Here is a 17460-nt window from a genome sequence, read left to right on the forward strand (position 1 = left end):
GCACTTACTGGATTCTGACCTCGGTCAGGCGTTTCAACCTTCTCAGAAATATGACACCATGCCGAATGACACAGCTTCCATTATGCAACACAGAACATCCGCTAGTAAGTCAGTTATGTGAAGAGCTGATGGAACACAAGTTCTTTTACGTTCTCTTTCTGCCAGGCTATTCAGAGCAATACCATAAGGTAAGCATCAGGTTTGATCAGATAGTGCAAGGTCAGCTGCTTGGCAGGAAGTTGACAGCAGTGAAAAAATAGCCCATGTGTTTTTACACACTGCTGCCACGTCTCATGCAGAGTTCTGAAAGGTACAGAGCTGTGCCAACAATAACCTGACCGACTTCTAAGCACAGATGAAAATTATGAAGGTTAAGACTCGTCCAAAGCTCACATGAGATTCAATCTGTGACAAAACTCTTCATCTGTTTTAGTAGTGACTTAAACAAGAAGGAAGACGCAATTATTTGGAAAAGCATGGGTGATTGTTCATTTATAAGAATATTTTCCGTAAAGTGATGGTGACTGGTAAAGTTCAGCTTGTGTGCATGTAGAGGTCTGCATGTTTACTAAGGCATTATATAAATGCATTGTGGGACTCTGCTGTAGGACTGATAGTTCTCCTTCAGAACCAGAATCCGATTCAGGTTTACTACCACAGACATATGTCATGAAATGGTTGTTTTGTGGCAATACCTACAAAATATACCAGAAGTTACAATAACAAATATTTTAAAAAGTAGAGCAAAAAGCTAGCAAAATAGTGAGGTAGTGTTCATGAGTTGATGGATCGTTCGGAAATCTGATAGCGGAGGGAAAGAAGTTGTTCCTAAAATGTTGAGTGTGTGCCTTCAGGCTCCTGTTTCTCCTCCCTAGTGATAGTAAAGAGACAAGGGCATGTCTTGGGTGGTGGGGGGCCTTAATGATGAATGTCGCCTTTTGGAGAATCACCTTTTGAAGATGCCCTCGATAGTGGGCAGGCTAGTGCCCATGATGGAGCTGGCAGAGTTTACAAACCTCTGCAGCTTTTTCCAGTCTTGTGCATAGGTGCCTCCATACCCAACAGTGATGCGACCAGTCAAGCAGCTCTCCACAGTACACCTGTAGAAATTTGCTAGCGTCTTCGGTGACACACCAAATCTTCTCAGCACTGAATGAAATAAAACCGTTGGCATGCCTTCTTCATAATTGCATCAACATGTTGGGCCTAGGTTAGATTTTCAGAGATCCAGGAACTTGAAACTGTTCAGCCCTTCCACTGCTGCCCCCTCAATGAGGACTGGTGTGTGTTCTCTCAACTTCCCCTTCCTCAAGTCAACAATCAATTCTGATGTTGAGTACAAAATGGTTTTTGCAGCATAACTCCGCCAGCTGGTCTATCTCAGCCTTGTATGCCTTGATATTCCATAAGACCATAAGATACAGGAGGAGAATTAGGCCATTTGGCCCATCGAGTCTTCTCCACCATTTGATCATGGCTGATCCATTTCCTTCTCAGCCCCATTCTCCTGCCTTCTCCTCATATCCCTTTATGGCCTGATTAACACAGAATCTATCAACCTCTGCCTTAAATATATCCAATGATTCAGCCTCCACAGCCACCAGTGGCAACGAATTCCATAGATTTACCACTCCCTGGCTAAAGAAATTCCTCCTCATCTCTGTTCTAAATAGGCATCCCTCTATTCTGAGGCTGTGCCCTCTGGTCTTAGACTCCTCCACCGTAGGAAACAATCTCTCCACATCTACTGTATTAAGGCCTTTCAACATTTGATAGGTTTCAGTAAGATCCCCCCTCATTCTTCTGAATTCCAGTGAGTACAAGCCCAGACCATCAAAAGTCTGCAAATGATAAGCCTTTCAATGCTGAAATTTTTTTTGTGAATGCCCTTTGAACACACTCCAATGTTGGCACATCCTCATATCCTTCTTTGATATTCCCAAACAGAATGGACTCCCAAGGAAGAAATTGTACCGGAATCCAATAAATATTAACCAAGTTAGATTCCATGCTATTTCCAGCAGCTGAAATATTTAGCCATAAGGCAGGTCTCGCTGGAGGTTTCATTCAGAATGGAATTCAAGTGTACTGGAACGATTAACATAGTTATTCAGTCTTCTTGACTCATTTGATAAATTACCTTATGTTGTATTTGAAAGAGGAAAAAAAAATCACACCTTCTGCAAATTCAGTAACACTGCCTTTTATTCTTTTCTAATTAAGTTATTGTTTATATCACAATGAGAAATTTGCAGTATCGCGTGAATGTCAAATTACTTCTGAACCTCAGTGATAACACTTTCTTGAAAAAGCTGATGATAACCATATGCCGATCAGGTACTCAAGTGGACTTCTTTTAAATTGAAACTTCTGCACGCACACTTGCTAAATGATAACTTTTAATACAAAAAGGTTAATATTTCTCTCTCAGTACACTTAAGTGCAATTATGTAGACTACACTGAAAGTTCACTCCACTAAAATAATGTCTTTAATGACTAAGCTTCCGCTGGAGTTATTAATATTGTTCACAAGACAATAAGGGAGAAAGTCAATAACTTTAATATCACAAACAACAGGAATTCTGCAGATGCTGGAAATTCAAGCAACACACATCAAAGTTGCTGGTGAACGCAGACCCTCAGGGTCTCGGCCTGAAACGTCGACTGTACCTCTTCATAGAGATGCTGCCTGGCCTGCTGCGTTCACCAGCAACTTTGATGTGTGTAACTTTAAAATCAGCAGTAACGGGTCAGCTGGTGGCGCAATGATATCAGCGCCGGACTCTGGAACGGAGGTTCCTGGGTTTGAACCCAGCTGGGTGCCCTCCCGAGTTCGCTTTCCATCTGTGCTAGGTTGAGTGTCGAGATCGCAACTCGACCTAGTAAAATAAAGGGAAAAATACTGCGAAATATCTATGCGAGGAGTGGCGCGCCACACACTCTTTCTCTCTCTCTCTCGTTCCGCGCCTTGTAAAGGCACAAAAAAGACATCGTCCCGCCAACATCGCACACGCATGGACGCACGCACGCATGCACATGCTAAAAATAAATAAATCAGCAGTAACCATAAAACAGTAATTTGCCCCATTGGAAAGTTCAGAGAAATTTGTTGAGGCAATTGTTTTGTGATGTCCTCAAAGCCCAAAACTCAAAGTAGATTTTAAGCTCTATCTGATATACATAGATACCCTCACAAGAGGGAGGTTATACTGCATCACCATACTCTTCAAAAACTAGCTTACTTCCCCGTCTAATTACTGTGGTGAGGTCTAGTTGCCAATACCAACTATTTGAGCGGTAGGTTCTCCCTACCTACCAAGGAGGAGATACTTCCAGCTAATGAAGTGGTTTAAGCACAGTTTATATTATTTTAATGATACCCGTTTAAATTTAGATAAATTATTCTTAACACACTTAAAACTCAGAGTATTTCTGATTTATAAAATATTTCTGAATTACAAAAGGTTTATGAACTACAAAGAATTTCTAAACACAGAAACAATTCTTAGGAACGTAAAAAACATACCAACGAATTGCAAACAAGTCATCCGTCGCAGAACCTAAAGGTTGAGGAATGAATTATAGCTCTTCTTTCTGTCATTCTCCTTGTCAGTCCAATCAATCCCCAATGCTTTCTATCATGTACATGTTTTGCTACTAGTCATCATTATCTGCATCTGATCTTTTTCAGATACTTTTGCTGGAGCAAAGTAATTCACACAGATGGTACGAAAGCTTATGAGGACAGAAATCCCAGAAACCCAAATTAATGCTGAGAGGACTGACTTTCTGGCTACACAAATATCCCAACTATAACTGTGATTATGTTTGATGTGCTAAGTGACAAAATCAGTCTGGTCTGCAAACTTCCTTGAACTCAATCACAATGGTGGAAACAACTTAGCCAGTGTTTTCTGGTTTGAGTGCAGGCCAATTAACATAACCCTATTTTCTTATGTTGAGAAAACATGGGCCTCCAAGACTTCACTGCTTACTTGTGAGCAAAGAACATCAGTTAAAGGTTTAAATTTGTCAGAAAAAACCTCTGGTTCTTTGGAAAGGTCATGCTGTTGTGCTCGAAAGCTAAGGTTAACAATAAATCTATCAGGCCCTGGAAAGTGAACATCCATCACAGGTTTTAATCTTTGATATTTTCTGATAAACTATGCTGATTTAATATATACCCGATGGATACTTCCATTCTTTTTTATGAGTTTTACTGTTCTATGGAAGTCTCATACCCTTCGAATGATTTTGGACTGTTTTGCAAAGGTTTTACGTATTCCAAGCAGCACTGCAGTGGAAGTTAGTAAAGAAGCAACATTGCATTAGACAACAGATGGGGGAATGGAAAAAAATAAGCCTGTGTATTTGGAGGGAAGCAGGCATGTGTGTTCTGGCTCTAATTCAGCTGTTTTTATTTGAAGTTATGCCATAGTTGTACATCCTTGAGGAGATGGTAATTTTTACACTGTTTCAATGAACAATGGTTACTGATCCTGGAGAATGATTTCCATCTCTACTGTCTCCCAAAAAAATGTTGCAGAACAAAAGCAGGTGTAACACCACACTAAGCACTGCTTTCATCGCTGTAGAGAACATGATTAAAGTTCTACATTGAATAGCAAGTAGAAAGCCATTTTTAATTCAGAACAAGAAGATTAATTGTCCTTCTTAACAATAGCTTCCTTATTCCAAATGATAATACATAAACTCCTCTTTGGGAAGCTGCAGCACCTGATTTTTATTGAAAAAAGCTACATCAAATGACACCTGGTTCTGACTGAGGAATATTGGAATCAACATGTGTGTAGTTTCTAGCTCTAATTTTAATTGTGGTGCCGCTAGGTTCAGACACTAATAATTAATTACAAAATACATCTGGGTGAAATAATTTTTCAAGGGAAGAATAGGGAACATATTAAAGCCAGCTGCTTTTCTTCATTATATCCATTTTTTTCAAATACCAATTGATTAATAATTGCATCTAATTTTGTTTCAATAATTCTGAGACTTTTTCTTCAGCTACCTGCAAAATATTGCTTAGCTGAGTGCTAAAACAAACCAGTGAGGAAAATTATGAGCCATTGACAATGATTTTAACATTTAGTGGACATCATAGTATATTAGTTGACTGGCCACTTGCCTATTTGGAGCCCAGACTCCAAACAGGATTTTAAAGATATACAAACAATTCCTGAGTAATTCACCTTTACTCTGTTAAAATGAAGTAAATGTTAAGTGTAAGTATTCAGAAAGGAATGGATATGCCTGAATAGCCTGCAAACGTATTTAGATAAAGCCAGGTACACTATGGAAAATTTTAGAGATTCTGCAAAATATATATGTCATGAGCAGCAGCTCATAGGTAATGATGAAGAATTGGCACTCGGCCTCTTTATTTTTCACAAGTGGAGTAAAGAAAGCAAAGCTGGCTGCAAATTTGTTAATGCCTATCTTGCACTATTGCAGAAGATGAATGTCTACCTCAGTATACTAGGATTCCATCATTGTTTGATGAAGTTCAACATGAGAGCCTATTGTTCACTGTTGCAGGAGACAAGCGTGAACCCATGGAATAGTTTGGCCTGAAGGCACAAAGCATCAAGTGTTTGGTGAGAAAATTATGTTGGAAAACACTACATAGGGTGCACATAGTTTACGATAGATATCAGTACTCTTGGTTCAGTGGTCCAATTTAATGTCAGAGAATCTATACATCTATACAACCTGAAATCCTTACCCTTTCTTGTTTACATAATGATTAGGACTAAGAAATTCCTTCAGACAATTGGCATACATGTGGCTGAAAAGTGTAATACAGATGGGATGGAAAAGAAAGCAAAATATATAGTATATTTCATAAATACTGAAAAAACTAAAGTTTGAGAAGAGATCTAGGAATATTAATCATCGTAAAAGTCGAATCAATGCAAACCAATAATTAACAAAATAGAAAGCTATTAAGGTTAGGATTTAAAAAACAGAAGTCATTTAAGATAACTCTGAAACATCTGGGATGATCTAGGATCACTAATGTCCATCGGGGAAGAAAATCTGCCGATCCTATCTCATATGCAACTCCAAATCAGCAGCTAGGTCTCTTATAAGGAAACTGGATGTGATTCAGGCTCAGGCCTTCAGAGGGTGCAGTGGGGCTTTTAAAATGTCACCAGTGTCAGCACTACAGGTAGAAATGGGAATAATGCCTTTGGAACTAAGAAGAATGCAACTGATGGCAAACTACTAGGCTAACTTGCAGGGGCACAATGATTCTCACCCTACTAAAGGAGTGTTGCAGGAGTGCTGGGAAAATGGGAGGTTTCAGAGGGATACCTTTAGTCGGGTAGGGAACGATATCGCGAAAGAATGTGGAGTGTTTGATCTGAGGATAAGTCCTTCAGTAGTTTATCTGATTGTAGCTCCATGGAAGCTTGTATGGCCTGACATAGACTGGCATTTGTTAGAGGTAAAAAGGAAAGAAAGATATAAAACAGATTTGGTAAATGCATTTAACCGTCGTGTGATGGAAAAGTATGGTGATTATACTCACATTTATATGGCTGGTGCGAAGGAATCTGAAACAGGAGTGACAGGGTTTGGGGTGGTAATACCAGCAAAAGAAATTGGAATCAGCAGAAGAACATCTAATAAGTTAGGGGTGTTTACAGTGGAGATGCTGGCAGTGTTGGTTGCATTGCAATGGGTGCAGAAAGCCAGACAAGCCAAAGCATTGATATGTTCAGATTCATCCTCAGTTCTAGCAAGTTTAAGGTCTTTTCACACAAACAGTCGGCAAGATGTACTTTATGAAGTCCTTCAGTTAGTTATAAGAATTGCAAATCAGGGAGGTCAGGTAAAATTTCTATGGGTTCCAGGACATGTAGGGGTGAAGGGGAATGAGAGGGTGGAAAGAGGGCGTTAAAGAAAGAAAATGTGGAAATGCACATTAGTATCAGTAAAGCAGAGGTTAAGTGTGTAATCTGGGAAAAAGTCAACCGAATGTGGCAAGAAAGATGGGACAGGGAGGGGAAAGGGAGGCATTTATATCAAATACAAAAGAGTGTTGCAGTTACTAGGGTAGGTAATGGAAACTGAAGAGAGGAAATTGTGTGGACTAGGTTAAGGCTGGGGCATTGTGCATTAAACAAAACATTGAAAATGATAGGGAAACACCAGACAGGATTGTATGAGGAATGTCAGGAAGAGGAGTCAGTAGAAATGTAGTTCTGAGTTGCAGGAAGGATGGGATACAGAGAGAGATGATGAGAAATAAATTAAGGGAGTTGGGGATACAGGAATTCACATTAAAAGGGTTGCTGGGCATGGGTGAGAGAGCACAAGTCCGGGTATTTTTAGCGTTTTTAAGGGGTACAGGGGTTTTTTATAGAATATGACAAATAAACAGGAATAGGATACTAGGATGGTCAAAGATGGGAGAGTGAAGTGTAGGTTTGTATATATATATATATGTGTGTGTGTGTGTGTGTGTGTGTGTGTGTGTGTGTGTGTGTGCGTGCGCGCGCGCGCGCGAAGGGATTTAGAATGTATGTCTAGTGTACATTCTGGAGCAGAGGGTGGCGGTAATGCACCATTAAGCTGGATGCCAACCGCCGTAAAACAAGATACAGACAGACAGAAATCTGCAGAAATGTAGTTGAATCGAAGAGTCTTCTGAAATGGTCAGGTCAAGATCAAGGATAATAACTGTTTGCCCAGCCATCAAAGCCCACGTCTCATCAATTAAACAGACCAACACAAGAAATACTGTATGTGATTCATGGTTAAATGGATGACACAATAGCATAGTGTCTGTCACGACGCTACCGCAGCTTGAGGTGGAGTTCCAAGTTCCGTTCTGTGAGGAGTCCGTACGTCCTCCCCGTAGAATGTGTGGCTTTCCTCCGGGTACTCTATTTCTTTCCACGGTCCTAAGGCGTGCTGGTTAGTAGGTGGTCGTTGTAAATTGTCCTGTGATTAGACTAGGATTAATCGGAGGCTGGTGGGTGGTGCGGCTCGAAGGGCTGGAAAGGTCTATTCCACGCTGTATCACAATAAATAAATATATAGAATGCATTGTCATTAACACCAAGCTACAAGGGAAATTTTTAGATTATGAGGACACACAGTCCTCTTTTATTGTCATTTAGTAATGCATGGATGAAGAAATGATACATTATTTCCTCCGGCGTGATATCACAAAACACAGGACAGACCAAGACTGAAAAAACTGACAAAACCATATAATTATAACATATAGTTACAAACAGTGTAACAATACCATAACCTGATGAAGAAGTCCATGAGCACAGTAAAGTTCAAAGTTTCTCAAATGTCCCACATCTCACGCAGATGGGAGAAGGAAGAAAAACTCTCCCTGCCATGCCGACCACAATCCGACTGAGTCATCCGAAAACTTCGAGCTCTGGTCAACTCTCCGATACTGAGTACTGAGCGCCATCTCTTTCCAAATGATCCTACCTCCTTCTTGGTCGCCAAAAGCAGGCAAGGCCGGGGACTTTGAGGACTACCCTCTGAAAGATTCCCAACCACACAGTAACGACAGCAGCGAACGGGCATTTCAGAAATTTCTCCAGATGTTCCTCTGTGCTTTCACGTCCATTCTCCATCAAATCAGAATTGTCCACGGCCCCTATTTAACAGATACGATATCATTTTTCACCGGAGGGCTGCACACACGCAGGCACGTCGCCATCTTCTCCTCCCATTTTAATCACTAGAACCAAAACTATTTCAAATTACATTGTGAAATTAGACGTTTGATGTTAGCTCTAACAAATACAAGTTAGTAGTTTTAATTTCCACATTTCAGATAGAAATGTGGAAAATAATCAACACATAGAGCAGATGTGGTGAAGGCACCAAACTGGATGTATTTGAGAAATAATTGGGTGCCACAAAGGAAATCTGTAGGGTGATTATGAATGGATGAACAGAATTTGGATGAATGGTTTTCCTCATTGTTAATTAATTTGTGAGCTTGTGAATCTTGCATAAATTGAATTGAGTTAAGCTGGGGATAAGATTCGCACTTTATCCAGTTTCATTTTCATAACAGTTTATAACTAGAAATTAGAAGAACCCCAACAAAGCTAAAGCAAGAATTTTTTATGCACCCAATGTGTTTCCAACCTACTGATATGGACTGAGCATGAATCAATTCTACATTTCAGGACTACCAGTGCTTCACAAGCCTCATTCCTTGATATCCTTCATTTTCAAGAGAGCAGAATAATTATAGTAGTATGTGAAAATGATAGTTTATTGTATATTGTTTCTCTGGGATTTCCAACAGTTTCTGATCATAATTAGAGAGGCAAACTGGAATCTATCAGGAGGAATTTCGGCACCCATTCCTCAAGCAGTTACCCTGAGTGACATGCCACAACAAGAAAGAGCGTGTGAAAACCTAATAACAAATGAAAATACTCACTGGATGATGGTCCCATGCTTCCAAATTTCCCTTCACTAATTTCTTTGACAGGCTCTTAGCTATTCAGGGATGTGTTCCAGACTTGTATTGCTTGAGATGTTTAAGCATGGGTTGACCACAAATTGTTCTGTATCTTCCTCCGTAGCTCTGCACTAGTTCTTGCTTATAAGCACATTTTAAAAATTGTTAAAAGATGTCTTGGTATCCCAAATAATCTCCATGTGCCTGTTAGGGCATATTCTGGAGTTAGGGTATACAGCAAATGTTAATTTCAACAGCAGCCAGTTTTGAGACCTGTACATGGCTTGCAGATAGAATTTTAAATGCAGCTCTGAACAATTGCCTTCCTGGAGCTGCATTTTGAAGTTGATTGCAAACAAAGAAACACTCCATTTGACCTCAGGTGCCTTCATATGCACAAATGCGGCCCAGAGTCAGTGGGAAATAATGTTCATTTTGGGTGTCTGGAGTGTAGGTGTGAAGATGGAGGTGTTTGAAAATTACATGTAATTCAAAGGAAGCATTGTAGAATTGCCCTGCTGCTACCTTTGATCTTTAGCATATAACATGTCATGTGATATTGAGCCAGGCAGACCTTTTCTTCCAAGAGTGTCTCGAATATGATGCCTGCTGCTCATTTTGCTGAATAAATGCTTCTATATCCACTAGCTTCAGTGTTTCTCTGGTACCTTTCGTTCACTGTCCCAGCAGTGCCGAGATCCCTTTCTTCCAAAACTAAGATTTTGTAAATCAATTAGGTGAGTGGTATTCTTTACTAGTGAACTGCTTAGTATGATATATTTGTATGGTTTACTCTACCATGAAATATGTTTGCAAGGAAGTTCTGTGCATGCTTTTTTTGAGGATGTCAAGAGATGAAAAATGCCATTTATGCATCAATTCTGTGTTACATTGACTAACATCATGACTAGCCATCTTTGCACGTTTCCGGCTATAGCCCCACACAAGAACAGAAGAATGAGGGTTCACCTATGTTCTAAATATTTACCTGTTTTAAAACAATAACTCTGGAGGAAGAATTGCTTGGGATAATAGCACTGTGAGGGACAGTAATCCTTCTCTTATCAGTCTCAAATAGTTGAACAATTATTCTGAAATGATGCCCCCTTGTTCTAGAATCTCCAACATAGGTAACATCCTCTACACTCACCCCAGTCCCTTTCAGAATCTTAAATGTTTAAATAAGATCACCTTATTCCCCTTAGCTCCACTAATATGCTCATGGGGTACCCCTTCATCTCTTGAATTGAACTAATGCCTCCAGTTCCTTAAATAAGGGATCCAAATCTACACAGCATCAGGTGTGTTTTCACCAGCACACTGCACAGTTAACAATAAGACTTCCTTGCTTTCATTTTCAGTCACTCTTAAACAAAGGCCAGCCTTTCATTTAGACTTTTAATTCTTTGCTGTCCTACATTCCAATGCTATGTATTTCTTTGAAACACCCATGTCTCCTTGAACTCTTACAATAGTTTCACATTATACTCATTTTGTTATTCTTCCTGCCAAAAATATACAACATTTCCCCATCTGTTATCTTTATGGCTTCTCACTTAACCTGTCTTTGCTGTCTTATTCCCTTCAAGCTCCCATTCACACTTACCCTTTTTAGAAAATGTGAATATAATTCTACTTTGTTTCTTCATTAAAATCAATGATATAGATTTTGAATGGCTAATTCCCCAAAACAGGTCCTCTAAGCAGCCAGAATGCACCTTCTTTATCCCAATTCTGTTTTGTAAACTAATGCCAATTGGCTAGCATGACTTGCATCTCAAATGTGCATGAACCAATTTGGCACCCAATTTTCCAAAAGATGGACAATACTGAGAAGAACTTGGTGGCCCTCCTTTCCATTTTACAGGAAGGGTGTTTGGCCAAAGCTGAGTGTCCAGAGTGCAGCTGGGGCCAGGGTCCAAACTGTGGGCTGGGCGTAAGGTCAAAGCTGGGTTGGGGTCCAGAATGCCAGGGGTCAGTAATATAGGTAGATTAGCATCTGGATGCAGAGTCTGCAGTGTCTTTATAGTTCCCACTGCCATCTCACCAACTGATTTCACTGGAAAAGTTATTGTACTATTGTGTAATATGTTAAAATAAATGAAATAAAAGAGTCTGGATATTCAGAGGAGTAACATCTAATAGCCTGGAAAATTTGCTAGTTAGGCACTAACAAAGGCCCAAGGGCTCCAGCTTATTGAAGTTTGACTGTACCCTGCAATCTTTCCCTGTAAGAAACTGCACATTGTTGAATTTCCAATCTCCAACTCAGAATTCACTGAGCTACCTCAGTAAACTTTCCACTTCATTTTAATTTCTTTAACAGGTTCAGGGCATACTCCAATAGCACTCCAAGTCTGAATCAATAAAATTGTTCATTTATTCAGGACCTGGATATTGTTAGCATAACCAAGTGTTCTTTTTCCCTCTTAGCAGGCTATGAGTCTTTGGAACTCTCTACTTAAAGAGGCAAAACCTTTGAATATTTTTAAGGCAGATGTAAACATTATTGATTGGTGTAGCTTAAGAAGCTGAATAGTTATTCCTGCTCTGCTTCACCTGTTCATATAGATGTATAGGTATGTTCATATGTAATGCCCGTCAAATTCATGTCATCCTTGTGACCCAAAGGTGGTGATGAAGTCCAGCACTGGTCTTGGCAAACCCTTGAAATGAGCACTGGCAATAAGGTTATTGGAGAGGTTATGCCACTTTTGAAGACACCTTCCATCAATTTCCTGATGATTGAGAATAAAATGATTGATGGTCTTCTACATCTAGCGATCAAATGTCACCTATTTTAGCTGCTGCAGGAGTTTTAAGCCATCATCTTGGTGGTGGTGTATATTCCACCTCGGGTCTATGCCAAACAGGCTCTAGATGAACTGAACAATATAATCAACAGGCATGAAACAGTGCACCCTGATGCCTTCCAAACCAGCTTGAAAAAGTCTCTAAATAATTATCACTAACATATCACTTATGGAACCAGTGGAGCCAACACACAGGACCACTCTTATACCACCATCAAGAACATTTACCATGCCATTCCACACCCACACTTTGGAAAGTCTGATTACTTGGCTGTACTTCTACTCCCTGAGGTAGAGATTGTAGACTGCAGCACCAGTAGAGAGGACCAAGAAGGTATGGACAAGGAGGCAGAAGAGCACCTACGGGACTGCTTTGAGTCAGTGGACTGGACAGTATTCAGGCATTCATCTTCAACCCTGAATAAATATGCCACAGCTGTCACTAACTTCATTAAAACCTGAGTAGATGAGTGTATGCCTACGAGGACATACCGTACATACCCGAGTCAAAAGCCATGGATGAACCAGGCCTAGAGGGCTCCTGCTGAGGGCTAGGCCTGGTGATCCAGGACTATAGAAGAAGGCCAGGCATGATTTAGAGAGTCGGATACACGTCAACTCTGGCAGGGTTTGCAGGCCATTATTTCTTACAAAGTGAAACCTAACATCATGAATGGTGGTGGTGCCTCACTCCCATATGAGTTCAATGCCTTTATGCACACGTTGAAAGGGAGGATAAAACTACAGCTATGAGGATACCTGCAGCATCCAGTGATCCCTAAGATCTCAGTCTTGGAGGCTAACATCAGAATGTCTTTCATGAGGGTAAACCCTTGCAAGGTGTATCTGGTATGACTCTGAAAACTTAAGCCAACCAGCTGGCAGGTGTGTTCAAAGACATTTTCAATCATTCATTGCTACAATCGGAAGTTGCCACCTGCTTTAAAAGGCTAACAATAATACCAGTGCCCAACAAGAGAAGGGTGAGCTGCCGTAATGACTACAGTCCTGTAGCACTCATGTCTGCAGTGGTGAAGTGCTTTGAGAGGTTCGCTATAGCTAGAATCAACTCCTGCCTAAGCAGACCTGAACCCACTGCAATTTGCCTATTGCCACAATATGTCTACAGCAGATGCAAACTCATTGTCTCTTCATGCGGCCTTGGATTACCTGGATTATACTAATACTTATGTCAGGATGATCCCTACAGTTCTGATCAAAAAGCTCCAAAATCTGGGCCTCTGTACCTGGCTTTGCAACTGGATCCTTGACTTCCTTGCTGGAAGACCACAGTCTGTGCAGATAGGAAATAACATCTCCACCTCACTGATAACCAACACTGGTGCACCTTAAGGAAGTGTGCTTAGCCATTGCTCTACTCTCTTTATACTCATGACTGTGTGACCAGGCACAGCTCAAATGCCATCCATAAATTTGCTGTTGACACACTATTGTTGGCAGAAGTTCAGATGGTGATGAGAAGGCATACAGGAGCTAGACAGATCAGCTGGTTGAGTGGTGTCGTAGTGATAACCTTGCACTCAATGACAGTAAGACCAGATAATTGTTTGTCAACTTCAGAAAGGGTAAGGCGAGGGAACACACATCAGTTCTCGTCGATAGATCAGAAGTGAAAAAGGTGGGCAATTTCAAGTTCCTAGGTGTCAACATCTCTGAGGATCTATCCTGGGCCCAACATATCGATGCAGTTCCAAAGAAGACATGACAGCGGCTATATTTCATTAGTAGTTTGAGGAGATTTGGTATATCACCAAAGACACTTAAAAATTTCTACAGATGTACCATGGAGAGCGTTCTACCTGGCTTCATCATTGTCTGGTATGGGAGAGGGGCACTACACAGGGTCGAAATAAGCTGCAGAAAGTTGTAAACTAAGTCAGCTCCATCATAGGCACTAGCCTCCTCAGCATCTAAGACATTTTCAAGGGTGATGCCTCAAAATGGCAGCATCCATCATTAATAAGAACATGAGAACATATGAAATAAGAGCAGGAGTAGGCCATCCGGGCTATCGAGCCTGCCCCGCCATTCAATGAGATCATGGCTGATCTGTCCGTAAACTCAGCTCCATCTACCTGTCTTTTCCCCATGACCCTTAATTCCCGTACTATGTTAAAACCTATCTAACTGTTTCTTAAATATACTTAGTGAAGAAGCCTCAACTGCTTCCCTGGGCAGCGAATTCCACAGATTCACCACTCTCTGGGAAAAACAGTTTCTCCTCATCTCTGTCCTAAATCTACTCCCCTGAATCTAGAGGCAATGTCCCCTAGTTCTAGTCTCACCTACCAATGGAAACAACTTTCCTGCTTCTATCTTATCTATCCCTTTCAAAATTTTGTATCTTTCTATAAGATCCCTTCTTATTCTTCTGAACTCCAGAGAGTATAGACCCAGGCGACTCAATCTGTCTTCATAGGTTAACCCCTTCATCCCTGGAGTCCACCTGGTGAACCTCCTCTGCACTGCCTCCAAAGCCAGTATATCCTTCCTCAAGTATGGAGACCAGAACTGCACACAGTACTCCAGGTGCGGCCTCACCAGTACCCTGTATAGTTGCAGCATGACGTCTTTGCTCTTGAATTCAATCCCTCGAGCAATGAAGGCCAACATTCCATTTGCCTTCTTAATAGCCTGTTGTACCTGCAAGCCAACTTTTTGTGATTCATGAATAAGCACTCCAAGTCTCACTGCACAACAGCATGCTGCAATCTTTCACCATTTAAATAATAATCTGCTCTTCTATTATTCCTTCCAAAGTGGATGATCTTGCATTTACCAACATTGTATTCCATCTGCCAGATCTTGGCCCACTCACTTAACCTATCTATATACCTCTGCAGACTCTCTACATCCTCTGTACAATATGCTTTTCTACTCAGTTTAGTGTCATCAGCAAATTTTGCTACGCTACACTCGGTTCCCTCTTCCAAGTCATCAATGTAAATGGTAAACAGCTGCGGGCCCAGCACCGACCCCTGTGGCACCCCACTCACCACAGACTGCAACCGGAGAAATACCCTCTGCCAACTCTCTGCCTTCTATCGATTAATCAATCCACTATCCATGCCAATACATTTCCTCTGACTCCATGCATCCATATCTTATTTATAAGTCTCTTGCGTGGCACCTTACCTAACGCCTTCTGGAAATCCACGTATACGACATTCATCTATTCCCCTCTATCCACTGCACTCATTATTTCCTCAAAGAACTCCAGTAAGTATGTCAAACAGGACCTGCTCTTTCTGAATCCATGCTGCGTCTGTCTAATGGAACCAATCCTTTCTAAATGTTTCTCTATTTCTTCCTTAATGACAGCTTCAAGCATTTTCCCGACTACAGATGTTAAGCTAACTGGCCTATAGTTGCCCATCTTTTGCCTACATCCTTTTTTAAACAGGACCCCCTCCCCCAACACCCAGGGCATGCCCTCTTCTCATTGCTACCATCAGGGAAGAGGTACAGAAGCCTGAAGGCAAACACTCAACAATTCAGGAATAGCTTCTTCTCCTCTGCCATCAGATTTCTGAGTAGACATTGAACCCATGAACACTATCGCAATATTTTTTTTTCTTTTTGTACTATTTATTTAACATTATATATATATTTACAGTTTTTATTAATAATGTATTTGCAGTGTACTACTGCCACATAACACTAAATGTCACGACATTTGCCAGTAATATTAAACCTTATCCTGTTTCTATGCTGGATTTGCCCTGCTTTCTGAGAACAGGATATGCAGTATCTAGGCAGTTTTACAGACTGACAGATGATGTAAGTATATGGGTACAACATGGCTGGATACATCTTTAGTACTGGGGCTGAGATGTTGCCTGGTCCCATAGCCTTTCTTCTGTTCACCTCTCTCATATTTCTTGGCACCCCATGTCATTCTGCTATATGGAAATACAGCACATTAGATTCAATGAAAACTTTCTTAAAATCTAGTAAGGTTTTAAATTTGAAGGATTCATGGGATTTTTGTATGGGAGAAAAATTCAAGACGGATGTTAGGTTGTCAAGTACTGTAGAAGAAGCAAAAATAAGTACGTAAGAGCAAGAAGGGAAATATTGGTGGGTATGTGTACTTGTATCAGCTGCTTGGCATAACATGCTTTTCAACTACCTTAACTTTAAAATCTCACATATTTTTCTTTATCCGGGCATTTTATGCTATGGTATCCGATGCTGAACTTTTCTTTCTATTGAGGAAACTGTGTTTGGCATTCCTGTGTTGGGAATGGTTAAATTTTAAAACTGGCTGGTATATCATGCATCAGTGCCGATGCATCACAGAAACTAGCTAAAGCTGATTTTCCTTTGTCTTATTCTTCAGGTATGAAACAGAAGAATGAAGTTCTGGTTTCGAATATACATTCCTTATGACTTTGAAGTACTTCAGGGATCATGGGAAAAGCGACCAACAATTGCATCAAGTGCAATGTACAAAAGATCTTGAGCATCGCTCTTCCTGGCAGATGTTCATGAATGATGATCTTCTCTTTTGGTCTTCTTCATCCCTCAGGACCACACTCACATCAAATACAACTGCGTCTGAACCAGAATTGCAGGATATAATTTAGACAAGGCTATCACCATATTTTGAGAATTTTTACTATTACTATCAATGTTTTTAGATGGAGAATGATGCATGGCATGATGAAGGCATTAAGCTGAGTCACAGCAAATTAAAAGCAAGAAATCACTCATTTGTATGTCTGGACTGTCTATAAAAAAAAAACCTTCAAAAAGTAGTGGATACTGCCCAGTCCATCGTAGTTAAAGCCCTCCCCACCATTGAGCCCATTTACAAAGTACGCTGCAGTAAGATAGCAGCATCAATCATCAAGGACCCCCACCACTCAGGCCATGCTCTCTTCTTGTCTCTGCATCGGGGAGAAAGTACAGGAGCCTAAGGTCCCAAACCATTAGGTTCAGGACCATTTATTACCATTCAATCATCAGGCTCCTGAACCAGAGAGATAACTTCACTCACCCCAGCACTGAACTGATTATACAAACTATAGAATCACTTCAAGGACTCTATAACTAATGTTCTCAATATTATTTATTTATTATTATTTTGATTTTCTTTTGTATTCGCATAGTTTTTTGTCTTTTGCACATTGGCTATTTGCCTGTCT

At 40.6% G+C, this 17460-nt stretch overlaps 1 protein-coding gene across 1 annotated transcript in view; it reads right to left on the bottom strand.

Moving 5' to 3' along the window:
• slc1a6 (solute carrier family 1 member 6) overlaps nt 1-25 on the bottom strand; it is a 173740-nt gene extending 173715 nt beyond the window's left edge. The window contains exon 1 of the mRNA XM_072244204.1: nt 9-25. The gene's annotated coding sequence lies outside the window, so the exon portion shown is untranslated. The remainder of the gene's footprint in view (nt 1-8) is intronic.
• Between the last annotated feature and the right edge of the window lie 17435 nt (nt 26-17460).

Source organism: Mobula birostris, chromosome 26, assembly GCF_030028105.1.
Source record: "Mobula birostris isolate sMobBir1 chromosome 26, sMobBir1.hap1, whole genome shotgun sequence".
Lineage (NCBI taxonomy): Eukaryota > Metazoa > Chordata > Chondrichthyes > Myliobatiformes > Myliobatidae > Mobula > Mobula birostris.